This window comes from Mustelus asterias, chromosome 5 (assembly GCF_964213995.1).
Source record: "Mustelus asterias chromosome 5, sMusAst1.hap1.1, whole genome shotgun sequence".
Classification (NCBI taxonomy): Eukaryota; Metazoa; Chordata; class Chondrichthyes; order Carcharhiniformes; family Triakidae; genus Mustelus; species Mustelus asterias.
The window spans coordinates 23,993,724-24,008,774 of record NC_135805.1 but is presented as its reverse complement, the minus strand read 5'-3'; positions in this window follow the sequence as shown (position 1 = coordinate 24,008,774).

Below are 15,051 nucleotides of genomic sequence, written 5' to 3'. Positions count from 1 at the left end.
GAACTCTTTCCACATCAGATAGTGGCTCAGGAGTTCAGAAAGCTACAAAGATTGCTGACACACATAAGGCGGGATTCTCTGGTCGCACTCACCTGAAAACCTGAGATTCCCGCCTGACTTCAATGGACCTTTACAGGTCCGTGCCCGCGCCCGAATTCCATTGGTGGGTGGGATGGGAGAATTCTGGCCATAATCTATTTAAGGTTGGTTAATCAGCTGGTGATGTGTGAGCTGAATACACGATATGGCTAAAATTAAGTTGTGTGATAATAATTGGTAAAACTGCAGTCGAGCTGGCTCGCTTGAGTCATACCAAACATAAAGGAGGATTGCTGTGCTGCTTTTGGAGGCCAATCACCTGAGCCCCAGGACATTACTGCAGAGGTTTATCAAAGAAGTGTCCGAAAGGACTAAACAGCCAGACCTCTAGGCAAGCTCTTCCACTACAGCTGCAACACTGGCATTTCCTTTGATTTGATTTGATTTATTGTCACATGTATTTGTATACAGTGAAAAATATTGTTTCTTGAGCACTATAAAGACAAAGCATAATGTTCATAGAGTACACAGGGGAAAAGGAGAGGATGTAGAATATAGTGTTACAGTCATAGCTAGGGTGTAGAGAAAGATCAACTTAATATAACGTAGGTCCATTCAAAAGGTTCATGGCAGCAGGGAAGAAGCTGTTCTTGAGCTGGTTGGCACGTGATCTCAGACTTTTGTATCTTTTTCCCGATGGAAGAAGGTGGAAGAGAGTATCTCCGGGGTGTGTGGAGTCCTTGATTATGCTGGCTGCTTTTCCGAGGCAGCAGGAAGTGTAGACTGAGTTAATGGATGGGAAGCTGGTTTGTGTGATGGACTGGGCTACGTTCTTGCTGTCTTGGTCAGAGCAGGAGCCATACCAAGCTGTGATACATCTGGAAAGGATACTTTCTATGGAGCAGCTGTAAAAACAAGGTTGAAAATTGCCCAGGTAAGACAGGCACCAAAAGCAGAACAAATCCAATCTGGCCAATTAGCGCTCCATTAGTCCACTTTCAATCGTAAGCAAAATGATGAGGATGCTATTAACAGTTCAATCAAGCGATACTTACCAATAATCTGTTCACTGATGTCGAGTTTGAGTTTTGCTGGGACCACTTGGCTCCTGACCTCATTATGGCCTTTATCCAAATGTACAAATAGGTCGAATTACAGAGAGGAGGTTAGAATGACTGCCTTTGACATCAACATAGGAACATAAGAAATATGAGCAGGAGTAGACCACACATTCAGACCTAGCACTTAACAAATTTCATATTTTCTGAAAATATTATTTAGGCAACATTATACAATAGCAGGAATGTCTCTAAGTTATACACAACACATTTTTGATGCTCATTGGTGCGCAAAGTGCACATGCTTTAGCATGCCCACTAGATAGCATTTCACTTCAGCAGTAACATAGGGGTAGGTTTTCTGGTCCCACCTGCCATGGGAATTGTGGCAGGCAATTTGAAAATTTGACGGACCATTTGAAGGTTCATTGATCTCGGGTGGGAATTTCCAGTCTTGGGGTGGGCATGACTGGACAATCCCACCCATAGTATTTATGTGCAGATCATTGAATATGATCAAGGCTGATCTTCTGCCTGGAATCCATTTTCCTGCCAGCTCCACATATCCCTTCATTGCCAAATTCTGTCCACCATAAACTTGAATATACTCAACGATGGAACATCCACATCCTCTGCAGTAGAGAATTCCAAAGATTCAGAAGAATGTAAGAAATATGAGCATGAGTAGAAAACACATTCATACCTAGCACTTAACAAATTTCATGTTTTCTGAAAATATTATTTAGGCAACATTATACAGCAGCAGGAATGTCTCTAAACTAAACACAATACATTTTTAACCCTCTGAGTGAAGAAATTTCTTCTCATCTCAGTCTCAAATGATCAACTCCTTATCCTGAGAGTTTGCTTCTGTGTTATAAATTGCCCATGATGTGGAGATGCCGGCATTGGACTAGGGTAAACACTCTAAGAAGTCTCACAGCACCAGGTTAAAGTCCAACAGGTTTATTTGGTAGCAAAAGCCACTAGCTTTCGAAGCACTGCTCCTTCATCAGGTGAGTGGGATTTCAGTTCACAAATAGGGCATTTAAAGACACAAACTCAATTTACAAAATAATGGTTGGAATGCGAGTCTTTACAGGTAATCAAGTCTTAAAGGTACAGACAATGTGAGTGGAGAGAGGGTTAAGCACAGGTTAAAGAGATCTGTATTGTCTCCAGCCAGGACAGTTAGTGAGATTTTGCAAGCCCAGGCAAGTCGTTGGGGTTACAGATAGTGTGACATGAACCCAAGATCCCTGTTGAGGCCGTCCTCATGTGTGCGGAACTTGGCTATCAGTCTCTGCTCAGCGACTCTGCGCTGTCGTATGTCGTGAAGGCCGCCTTGGAGAACACTTACCCAAAGATCAGAGGCCGAATGCCCGTGACCGCTGAAGTGTTCCCCAACAGGAAGAGAACACTCTTGCCTGGTGATTGTCGAGGCAATTTATGTGCAGATCATTCATTCATCCGTTGTCGTAGCGTCTGCATGGTCTCCCCAATGTACCATGCATTGGGACATCCTTTCCTGCAGTGTATCAGGTGGACAACGTTGGCCGAGTTGCAAGTGTATGTACCATGTTCCTGGTGGATGGTGTTCTCACATGAGATGATGGCATCCGTGTCGATGATCCGGCATGTCTTGCAGAGATTGCTGTGGTAGGGTTGTGTGGTGTCGTGGTCACTGTTCTCCTGAAGACTGGGTAGTTTACTGCAGACAATGGTCTGTTTGAGGTTGTGCGGTTGTTTGAAGGCAAGGTGTGGGGATGGCCTTGGCGAGATGTTCGTCTTCATCATTGATATGTTGAAGGCTCTGGAGAAGATGTCGTACCTTCTCCGCTCCGGGGAAGTACTGGACAACGAAGGGTACTCTGTCCGCCATGTCTCGTGTTGTCTCCTGAGGAGGTCAGTGCGGTTTTTCGCTGTGGCGCGTCAGAACTGTCGATCGATGAGTCGAGCGCCATATCCTGTTCTTATGAGGGCATCTTTCAGCGTCTGGAGGTGTCTGTTGCATCCCTCCCCATCTGAGCAGATCCTGTGTATACGGAGGACTTGTCCGTAAGGGATGGCTTCTTTAACGTGTTTATAAGAACATAAGAACATAAGAAATAGGAGCAGGAGTAGGCCATCTAGCCCCTCGAGCCTGCCCCGCCATTCAATAAGATCATGGCTGATCTGAAGTGGATCAGTTCCACTTATCCGCCTGATCCCTATAACCCTTAATTCCCTTACCGATCAGGAATCCATCTATCCGTGATTTAAACATATTCAACGAGGTAACCTCCACCACTTCAGTGGGCAGAGAATTCCAGAGATTCACCACCCTCTGAGAGAAGAAGTTCCTCCTCAACTCTGTCCTAAACTGACCCTCCTTTATTTTGAGGCTGTGCCCTCTAGTTCTAGTTTCCTTTCTAAGTGGAAAGAATCTCTCCACCTCTACCCTATCCAGCCCCTTCATTATCTTATAGGTCTCTATAAGATCCCCCCTCAGCCTTCTAAATTCCAACAAATACAAACCCAATCTGCTCAGTCTCTCCTCATAATCTGGTATCAACCTGGTGAACCTTCTCTGCACTCCCTCCAAGGCCAATATATCCTTCTGCAAATAAGGGGACCAATACTGCACACAGTATTCCAGCTGCGGCCTCACCAATGCCCTGTACAGATGCAGCAAGACATCTCTGCTTTTATATTCTATCCCCCTTGCGATATAGGCCAACATCCCATTTGCCTTCTTGATCACCTGTTGCACCTGCAGACTGGGTTTTTGCGTCTCATGCACAAGGACCCCCAGGTCCCTCTGCACAGCAGCATGTTGTAATTTCTTTCCATTTAGATAATAATCCAATTTGCTATTATTTCTTCCAAAGTGAATAACCTCGCATTTGTCAACGTTATACTCCATCTGCCAGATCCTCGCCCACTCACTCAGCCTGTCCAAATCTCTCTGCAGACCTTCTACGCCCTCCACACGATTCACTTTTCCACTTATCTTTGTGTCGTCTGCAAACTTTGTTACCCTACACTCAGTCCCCTCCTCCAGATCGTCTATATAAATGATAAATAGTTGAGGTCCCAGTACCGATCCCTGCGGCACGCCACTAGTTACCATCTGCCATCCAGAAAAGCACCCATTTATTCCGACTCTCTGCTTCCTGTCGGACAGCCAATCCCCAATCCACGCTAACACCCTACCCCCAACTCCGTGTGACCCAATCTTCTTCAGCAACTTTTGTGAGGCACCTTATCAAATGTCTTTTGGAAATCCAAAAACACCGCATCCAGTGGTTCCCCTCCATCAACCGCACTAGTCACATCTTCATAAAAATCCAACAAGTTCGTCAAGCACGACTTTCCCCTCATGAATCCATGCTGCGTCTGCTTAATCGAACCATTCTTATCCAGATGGCCTGCTATTTCTTCTTTAATGATGGATTCCAGCATTTTCCCAACTGCAGACGTTAAGCTAACCGGCCTGTAGTTACCCGCCTTTTAGGGTGGAAGCTGAAGAAGTGGAGCATCCACGTTTAGGGTGGAAGCTGAAGAAGTGGAGCATCGTGAGATTATCTGTGGGCTTGCGGTACAGTGAAGTGCTGAGGTGACTGTCCTTGATGGAGATGCGTGTGTACAAGAATGCAACCGATTCCGGAGAATAGTCCATGGTGAGTCTCATGGTTGGATGGAACTTGTTGATGTCATCATGTAGTTGTTTCAGTGATTGTTCACCATGAGTCCAAAGGAAGAAAATGTCATCGATGTATCTAGTGTATAGCATCGGGTTGAAGGTCCTGTGCGGTGAAGAGGTCTTGTTTGAACCTGTGCATGAAGATGTTGGCATATTAAGGTGCGAATTTGGCCCCCATGGCTGTTCCATGTGTCTGGATGAAGAACTGGTTGTTGAGGGTGAAGACATTGTGGTCCAGGATGAAGCGGATGAGTAGTAAAATTGCATCTGGAGATTGGCAGTTGTCAGTGTTGAGTACTGAGGCAGTTGCAGCAATGCCATCATTGTGGGGGATGCTGGTGTAGAGTGTCGAGACATCCATTGTGACGAGGAGTGCTCCTGGTTCGACAGTTCCAACGCGCCACAGCGGAAAACCGCACCGACCTCCTCAGAAGACAAACACGGGACATGGTGGACAGAGTACTGTTCGTCGTCCAGTACTTCCCCGGAGCGGAGAAGCTACGACATCTTCTCTGGAGCCTTCATTGATGAAGACGAACATCTCGCCAAGGCCATCCCCACACCCCCACTTCTTGCCTTCAAACAACCGCACAACCTCAAACAGACCATTGTCCGCAGCAAACTACATAGCCTTCAGGAGAACAGTGACCATGACACCACACAATCCTGCCACAGCAACCTCTGCAAGACATGCTGGCCATGTGAGAACACCATCCACCAGGCATACGGTACATACACTTGCAACTTGGCCAACGTTGTCTACCTGATAAACTGCAGGAAAGGATGTCCCAAAGCATGGTACATTGGGGAGACCATGCAGACGCTACGACAACGGATGAATGAACACCACTCGACAATCACCAGGCAAGAGTGTTCTCTTCCCGTTGAGGAACACTTCAGTGGTCACGGGCATTCGGCCTCTGATCTTCGAGTAAGCATTCTCCAAGGCGGCCTTCATGACACACGACAGCGCAGAGTCGCTGAGCAGAGATTGATAACCAAGTTCTGCACACATAAGGACGGCCTCAACAGGGATCTTGGGTTCATGTCACACTATCTGTAACCCCCACGACTTGCCTGGGCTTGCAAAATCTCACTAACTGTTCTGGCTGGAGACAATACAGATCTCTTTAACCTGTGCTTAACCCTCTCTCCACTCACATTGTCTGTACCTTTAAGACTTGATTGCCTGTAAAGACTCGCATTCCAACCATTATTTTGTAAATTGAGTTTGTGTCTTTTTGCCCTATTTGTGAACTGAAATCCCACTCACCTGATGAAAGAGCAGCGCTTCGAAAGCTAGTGGCTTTTGCTACCAAATAAATCTGTTGGACTTGAACCTAGTGTTGTGAGACTTCTTAATAAATTGCTCAGCCAGGGGAAACAACCTCTGTGTCCATACCTGTTGAGCACTTCAGAATCTTGCATATTCCAATTTGATCACGTCTCATTCTTCTGTAAGCCCAACCTCTCATCAGAGGACAACCCCCTCATCCCAGAAAACAATCTACTGTGCTTCCACTCCTTCAATATGGAGAATATAATAATCTTACTCAGGCTGGTCTTCCGTCACCAGCACCCTTTATTTACAATGTGCTCAAAGTGCCATTCAGTGGCCACAGAGTGGGTGCAGGTCAGCCTCAGAGACCTTCGACTGCTGGCCTGAATGGAGCCAGCTGGTTTTAAACTCCCACTGCTCCTTCAATATTGGGCAAGCCTCCACTCGCCGAATGGAGGAACTTGTATTCTACGAGGCTCACGGGGGGATCTATTGATGATCCCCTGTGGCCATCATAACATCTCTCCTCCCTCAAGTCCGTTTCTTCCCCAACACTTAGCAATCAGCCTGGGGTCGATTGGAGGCAGGACCTGATCAGGTGGTGTGAAACAGATTGGAGATCTTCACTTCCAAAGGGAGCTTCGTAAAGCCACTGATGCTGGCTTTTCCTGAGGTCTTGCTTCAGTCGGGGCACTGGTCTCTTCCATTTCCATCTCGGAATCCATGTCCTCAGCACCTGGAGGGACAGGCAAGGTATCCAAAAAACTGAAAGTCATCACGACCTCTTCCACAGCTGGTAAGCTGGGCAAATGGGCAATGGTAGATGACTCATTGCATTTGCGTTGGCTATCCAGGTCCTGGAGTGGTGCTCTAGGAGGTATTCATAAGTTGCCAGTACCAAGGCTCAATATTGTATCCAAGGGGAGGTAATGAAGGTGGGGATGGGGCGGAGGGGGGGGGGGGGGTGGCGGTATTGCCTTGCCTCCTTTTAGAAAGTCCCAGCAATGGTTCATGATCAGTTACTATGGTGAAGCCTCTCCGTAGTCGTTTTCTTGGAATTATTTTGAAGACAACTGCAAACCCTTCTTTCTCGATCTGGCAATACCTCCTCTCAGCGTCTGAGAAGGTCCTAGATACATACGCAATAGGTTTCTCTGTTCCATCTCTCCAGCAATGTGCCCGTACTGCCCCAACCTTGTAAGGGAAGGCATCGCATGTCAGGATAAGGTCCTTTTTGGGATCAAAATAGGCCAATAAATTAGGGGACAAAAGTTTCTGCTTAATGTTGTTGAAAGCCTTCAGCTGTGACGACCACCCCCTCTCCAGACCGCCTTTGAAGTTTTGTATGCAAGGGGGTCAGTAAGGAAGCTAAATTCAGAATAAATATTCACTAACCCCAAGAAGGATTTCAACTCCATGGAGTTCCTTGCAGTTGGTGTCTCCTTAGTGGCCCTCACCTTGTCCTCCACCGGATGAAGGCCCCTGCCATCCATCTGAAAGTTCAAAAAGGTCATGGCATTTGCTTGGAAGACACATTTTTCTCTTTTCGGGCATACCCTGACCTCTGAGAATCGCCGTAAGAACTCTTTCAGGTTTGCTAGATGTTTGCGTTTCGAAGTTCCTGTGACCAAGACACCATCCGGTACACCGCTACCTGAGGTAACCTTTGGAGTATGTTCTCCATGACCCGTTCAAAATGGTGACGCAGACGAAATCCCAAAGCACAGACTAGTGTACTCTTATAGGCCTTTGTGTGTATTAATTGTCACATACTTTAATGAAAGCTCCTCAATTTGGAGATGTGCATGGCTCAGGTCCAACTTCAAAAATGCTTGGCCCCCAGTTAACCTGGTGTAGAGGTCTTCAATCCAGGGCATAGGGTATCTGTCAACTTTAAAAACCCTTTTGACAATAAGCTTATAGTCTCCACAAAGTAGTCAAACCCGATCTGGCTTAAGGATATGAATAAATGGTGCGGCCCACTGTACAAATTGTATGGGTCTTATTATGCCCAGCTGTTCCAGGTGTTCCAGTTCTGACTACTTTTTCCAATAAAGGAATATGGAACTGGTCTTGCTCCAAAATACTTAGGAATAGCATTGGGGTCAATGTAGATCTTAGCTTTGGCTTCCCTTATTTTTTTCAGGTCCTTCCTGGAAAACTTCGGGGTACTTATTGATGATTTTGTACAGTCCGTGTGTACCCAGCCTGAAGATCTCCAGCCAGTTCAGTCTGATGTGTTGGGGCCAGTCTCTCTCCATAAATCTAGGTCCTTGTCCCCATACAATGATGAGTAGAAGTCGAGCTGACTTTATCTGCAATGGTTCCTGCATGTAGATGGCTTGCTTGGCCTTTGTATTTTCTAGGTTCAGGAGCTGAATACAACCCTGGAGACAATTATAAGTCTGTTCCCCAATAACAGAAACTGCAGCCTCGTAGTTACTTCCATTTTTAATGGGTGACCATTTACTAACAACACCACCATTATGGGGGGAACCTTTGTTGTGGAGATGCAATTTAATTGCATTGTCCCTGTTCCTGGTTTTGGGCCTACCTGCAAGGTACAGTCCCGTACTGGGCTTGGTTTTTTTTAAATATAGCACGTTTTGACTGTCCCTATATATCTTTGGCTCAGTTATGGTCTTCTGCATCACTTGCAATAGCCCACTGTCTGGCATCTACAACCTTCTGGAATTTGCTCCCTAAGAGACTGAAAGCTGTTCCTGCCCTTCCATGACTGCCTGGTGATGTGACTTGTGCTGCACCGCTGTAAGGGATTCTGTGATATTTGACCAATACCATCGCTCTCAGTAGTAGTATGAACATTGCCTGAGCCCCTGGGGACACTTCTGTCTGATGTCCCTGTGGTTCCTTTTTCTGCATTCTCCACTGATAGAGCTATCTCAATGGCCTTCTTTAGATCCAAATTGGGATCTGCCAATAATTGTTTTGGACTGTCACATTGTTAATTCCACTGACCAGTCTATCCCACAATATGTCATTTAGGGGTGGCCCGAATTCACAGTGCTCTGCCAATTTACGTAACCTGGTCAGAAATTCAGTGACAGATTCCCCAGGGGTTCGCCCTGCCATGTTAAAGTGGAATTGCTGCAGTATTTTGGAGAGTTGCAGGTCATAATAGCCTTTAACCAAGTTCAACAATTCATTGAAGGTTTTGGAATAAGGGGCATCCGGGTAGGTTAGGATTTTTAATATACTGAAGGTTGGGACCCTGCATACCATTAACAGGACTCGTTTCTGCTTCTCATCCCCCTCAATATTGTTGGCCTGAAAAAAGTAACACGTGTTGTTGTGGGGGACGAAATGGTTGGAGGCACGGACAGGCGCTTGTTGTTGTGGGGGACGAAATGGTTAGAGGCACGGACAGGCGCTTCTGCGGGACTGAACGAGAATCCAGGATGGTAGTCTGCCTCCCTGGTGCCGGGGTACTGGATGTCTCCGAGAGGGTAGGAAGCATATTTAAAAAGGAAGGTAATCAAACTGATGTGATTGTACACATTGGTGGAAATGATGTAGGTAGGAAGAGCAGGGGGGTCATATGAGAGGAATTCAGGGAGTTGGGTGCTAGGCTAAAAAGTAAGACCTCCAGGGTAGCAATCTCTGGACTGCTCCCGGTGCCTAGTGCAAGTGAGGCTCGGAACAGGGAGATTCTACAGTTGAACGTGTGGCTAAAGGACTGGTGCAAGAGGGAGGGTTTTAAATTCATAGATAACTGGGAAATCTTCAAGTCAGGATGGCAACTGTACAGAAAGGATGGGTTACACCTTAACTGGAAGGGAGCAAATATCCTGGCTGGGAGTTTTGCTAGAGTGTTTCGGCAGGATTTAAACTAGTGTGGCAGGGGGGTGAGGAACAAAACAGGAGGTCAGTAAATACTGAGGCTGGGGTCGAGCTGGGGGCCAGGGCAAGGCTAGCTAAGAAGAGGAGCACTCTGGAGGAGGAGGACCTAAGTGGGCCTGGAGGTCTGGAGTGCATCTGCTTCAATGCGAGGAGTGTAACGGGTAAAACAGACGAACTTAGGGCCTTAATGCTTGTGCGGAATTTGGATGTGGTTGCGGTGACGGAAACTTGGTTAAAAGGACAGGACTGGCAGCTGAATATTCCGGGGTATAAGTGTTTTAGGCGAGACAGAGGAGGGGCTAAAAAAGGTGGGGGAGTAGCGATATTAGTTAAGGAGCATATTACCGCGGTGCAGAGGGTAGACAACTTAGAGGGGTCATGTACTGAGTCGCTGTGGGTGGAACTCAGAAACAGGAAGGGTGCAGTCACTATGCTGGGGGTGTACTACAGACCACCCAACAGCCCACGGGAAGTGGAGGAAAGGATATGTCAGGAGATTCTGGATAGGTGCAGAAAACATAGGGTTGTTGTAGTGGGGGACTTTAATTTCCCTGGCACAGACTGGAAAGTGCTTAGAGCTGGGGGTCCGGACGGGGAGGAATTTGTAAAATGCGTACTGGAAGGTTCTTTGGAACAGTATGTAGATAGCCCGACTAGAGAGGGGGCTATACTGGACCTAGTTCTGGGAAATGAGCCCGGTCAGGTCGTCAAAGTATCGGTAGGGGAACATGTGGCAAATAGTGACCACAACTCTGTTAACTTTAGGATAGTAATGGACAAGGATGAGTGCTGTCCTACGGGCAGGGTGCTAAATTGGGGGAAGGCTGACTATAGCCGGATTAGGCAGGAATTGGTGGATGTTGATTGGGAGAGGATGTTCGAGGGTAAGTCCGCGTCTGGCATGTGGGAGTCTTTTAAGGAACTATTGATAAGGCTGCAGGATAGGCATGTGCCTGTAAAAAGGAAAGATAGGAAAGGTAGGATTCGAGAGCCGTGGATAACCAGGGAAATTGAGGATCTGATTAAAATGAAAAGGGAGGCGTACGTTAAGTCCAGGCAACTGAAAACAGATGGAGCTCTGGAGGAATACAGAGAGAGTAGGAAAGATCTCAAACGGGGAGTTAGAAGGGCAAAAAGAGGTCACGAGATGTTCTTGGCAGGCAGGATTAAGGAGAATCCTAAGGCATTCTATTCATACGTTAGGAACAAAAGAGTTGTCAGGGAGAAAATCGGACCTCTCAGGGACAAAGGAGGGGAATTATGCTTAGAACCCAAGGGAATAGGGGAGATCCTAAATGAATACTTTGCATCGGTATTCACGAAGGAGAGGGGCGTGTTAACCGGGAGTGTCTCGGAGGGAGGTGTTGACCCGTTAGAGAAAATCTCCATTACAAGAGAGGAAGTGTTAGGTTTTTTAGGGAACATTAAAACTGACAAAGCCCCAGGGCCTGATGGCATCTATCCTCGACTGCTCAGGGAGACGAGAGGTGAAATTGCTGGGCCTCTGACGGAAATCTTTGTCGCTTCTTTGGACACGGGTGAGGTCCCTGAGGATTGGAGGATAGCGAATGTGGTCCCGTTGTTTAAGAAGGGTAGCAGGGATAACCCAGGAAATTATAGGCCGGTGAGCTTGACGTCCGTGGTAGGGAAGTTGTTGGAGAGGATTCTTAGAGATAGGATGCATGTGCATTTAGAACGAAACAATCTCATTCGTGACAGACAGCATGGTTTTGTAAGAGGGAGGTCGTGCCTTACAAATTTGGTGGAATTTTTTGAGGAAGTGACAAAAGCGGTTGATGAAGGAAGGGCCGTGGATGTCGTCTATATGGATTTCAGTAAGGCATTTGACAAAGTCCCACATGGCAGGTTGGTTAAGAAGGTTAAGGCTCATGGGATACAAGGAGAAGTGGCTAGATGGGTGGAGAACTGGCTTGGCCATAGGAGACAGAGGGTAGTGGTCGAGGTGGAGGTCTGTGACCAGTGGTGTTCCGCAGGGCTCTGTACTGGGACCTCTGCTATTTGTGATATATATAAATGATTTGGAAGAAGGTGTAACTGGTGTAATCAGCAAGTTTGCGGATGACACGAAGATGGCTGGAATTGCGGATAGCGAAGAGCATTGTCGGGCAATACAGCAGGATATAGATAGGCTGGAAAATTGGGCGCAGAGGTGGCAGATGGAGTTTAATCCGGATAAATGCGAAGTGATGCATTTTGGAAGAAATAATGTAGGGAGGAGTTATACAATAAATGGCAGAGTCATCAGGAGTATAGAAACACAGAGGGACCTAGGTGTGCAAGTCCACAAATCCTTGAAGGTGGCAACACAGGTGGAGAAGGTGGTGAAGAAGGCATATGGTATGCTTGCCTTTATAGGACGGGGTATAGAGTATAAAAGCTGGAGTCTGATGATGCAGCTGTATAGAACGTTGGTTAGGCCACATTTGGAGTACTGCGTCCAGTTCTGGTCGTCGCACTACCAGAAGGACGTGGAGGCATTGGAGAGAGTGCAGAGAAGGTTTACCAGGATGTTGCCTGGTATGGAGGGTCTTAGCTATGAGGAGAGATTGGGTAGACTGGGGTTGTTCTCCTTGGAAAGACGGAGAATGAGGGGAGATCTAATAGAGGTCTACAAGATTATGAAGGGTATAGATAGGGTGAACAGTGGGAAGCTTTTTCCCAGGTCGGAGGTGACGATCACGAGGGGTCACGGGCTCAAGCTGAGAGGGGTGAAGTATAACTCAGACATCAGAGGGACGTTTTTTACACAGAGGGTGGTGGGGGCCTGGAATGCGCTGCCAAGTAGGGTGGTGGAGGCAGGCACGCTGACATCGTTTAAGACTTACCTGGATAGTCACATGAGCAGCCTAGGAATGGAGGGATACAAACGATTGGTCTAGTTGGACCAAGGAGTGGCACAGGCTTGGAGGGCCGAAGGGCCTGTTTCCTGTGCTGTACTGTTCTTTGTTCTTTGTGTGCTCTGCATATTAGGTCCAGTCTTCTATGCTTGCAGCATAGACTTCAAGTTTACCAAAAAGAAGCATTTTTCTTACGAGTAGGATTACTTGTCTTAACAGTAAAGATGATCCAGAAGGAAGAAAAAAACTAATTTTACTCCTTGTCGCCAATGTAATAACCTTACTGTGGCCAGTCTTTTGTCAGCATCACCCTTTGTTTACAACGTGCTCAAAGTTCCGTTCAGCGGCCACAGTGTACAAGTCAGTCCCAAAATCTTCTGACTGTCAGCCTGATTTGAGCCAGCTGGTTTTAAACCCCCGCTGCTCCACTCACCTAATAGTGGTGCTCCTATTCTACGAGGCCCATGGGGAGATCTATTGACCAGCCCCTGTGGCTATCATAACAAAAACTGTGCAGAGTACACTGGTTGTGGTCTCACAAAAGCCCTTTACAATTGTAGCAAGGCTTCCTTATTCTTGTACTCCAATCCTTGTATAATAAAAGCCAACTTGCAGTTGCCTTCCTAATTGCTTCCATACCTGGTTTTAACTGTGTTCCTTGCGCGAGTGCACCCAAATTTCTCTGAGCATTAGAGCTTAGAAGTTTCATGCTTCTTATCATATTTTACAAAGAGGGTGGTGGGGGCCTGGAATGCGCTGCCAGGCAAGGTGGTGGAGGCGGACACACTGGGAACGTTTAAGACTTATCTAGACAGCCATATGAATGGAGTGGGAATGGAGGGATACAAAAGAATGGTCTAGTTTGGACCAGGGAGCGGCGCGGGCTTGGAGGGCCGAAGGGCCTGTTCCTGTGCTGTATTGTTCTTTGTTCTTTGTTTATAAAATATTCTGCTTTTTAGTTCTTATCATCAAAGAGAATAATCTCACATTTCTGCAAATTGAGCTCCATCTGCCACCGTGTTTCCTACTTATTGACTTGAATATATATCACCATTCCTTAATTTTCAATGGGTGAAAATCCTGGAAATCTGTGCCTAACAGCACTGTGGAAGTACCTTTACCGCACGGGCTACAGGGGTTCAAGAAAGTGGCTCACCATTCTCCTAAAGGACATTTAGTGATAGACAATAAATGCTGGCCTAGCTCATGAAGGTTGCATCTCGCAAATATATTAAAAAATAACTACCACTATGAAGTGACAGCATTCACTATTTTAATGAAGGCATCAAATAAACAAGTTGACTTGTTGAAGGAAAAAAAATTCTATATAAATGTGAATGCATGGTGGTAGGCAGAAGCATGGGGTTAAGGTTTACAATCAGATCAGCCATGATCTTAATGAATAGCGGAGCAGGCTCAATGAGCCGTGTGACCTACTCTTGCTCTTAATTCATATGTTCATATGCGTTGTGTTTACAGAATAATTTAGTAACATTCCTGTTATTATATAATATTGCCTAAAAGATATTTATGACAAGAAAAAGTATGAAGTATTTAAGTTCTAGGTGAGAAAATGACAGGGTTAAAATTACACCTTGCAATTGTAGCAACAAATACATTGACTAGTATATCTTTCTCTTCAAATTCTAACAGTCACTCTTTTTATTTGACTTTTTTTGAGGAGTAACTAATGTGGTAAATAAAGGAATATCTATGGATGTTGTATAACATGACTTTTAGAAAGCATCCAATAAGATGTCAAATAAAAGGTCGCTTATAAAAATGGAAGTGCATTAGTTGGAGATAACTATTATCTTGGTTAGAGACACAAAGAAAAATCCTATGGATGCTGGAAAAGTGTATACTGGATTATCTGCTCACTATCGCATTGCTATTTTTTGCGGTTGCTGAGAGTAAATACGCTGCTGTGTTTCCTAAATTGTAACAGCGGCTACACTTCAGAATTGGTTGGAGAGCTCTTTGAGATGTCTAATGGTTGTGAAAAGTGCAATATAAATGCAAGTCTTTTCTCTTTTACTTGAAATAAGAACACAAAATCCTGCAAATACTGAGCAGCTCTGGAAGGAGGCAAAAGGCTGGGAAATTTTAATTGCCATTATTCTGTCCTGAAACATTGCAGACCTATTGTAAGAATTGTAATTTATGAGGAAAATACAAATTTGGAGGGATAGGTTGAAAGGTAAGAGCAGCTCATCAAATTTATCTCAATTTAAGCCAGTTGAAAGTTACTCCCCAGCAACTTCAGGGGAA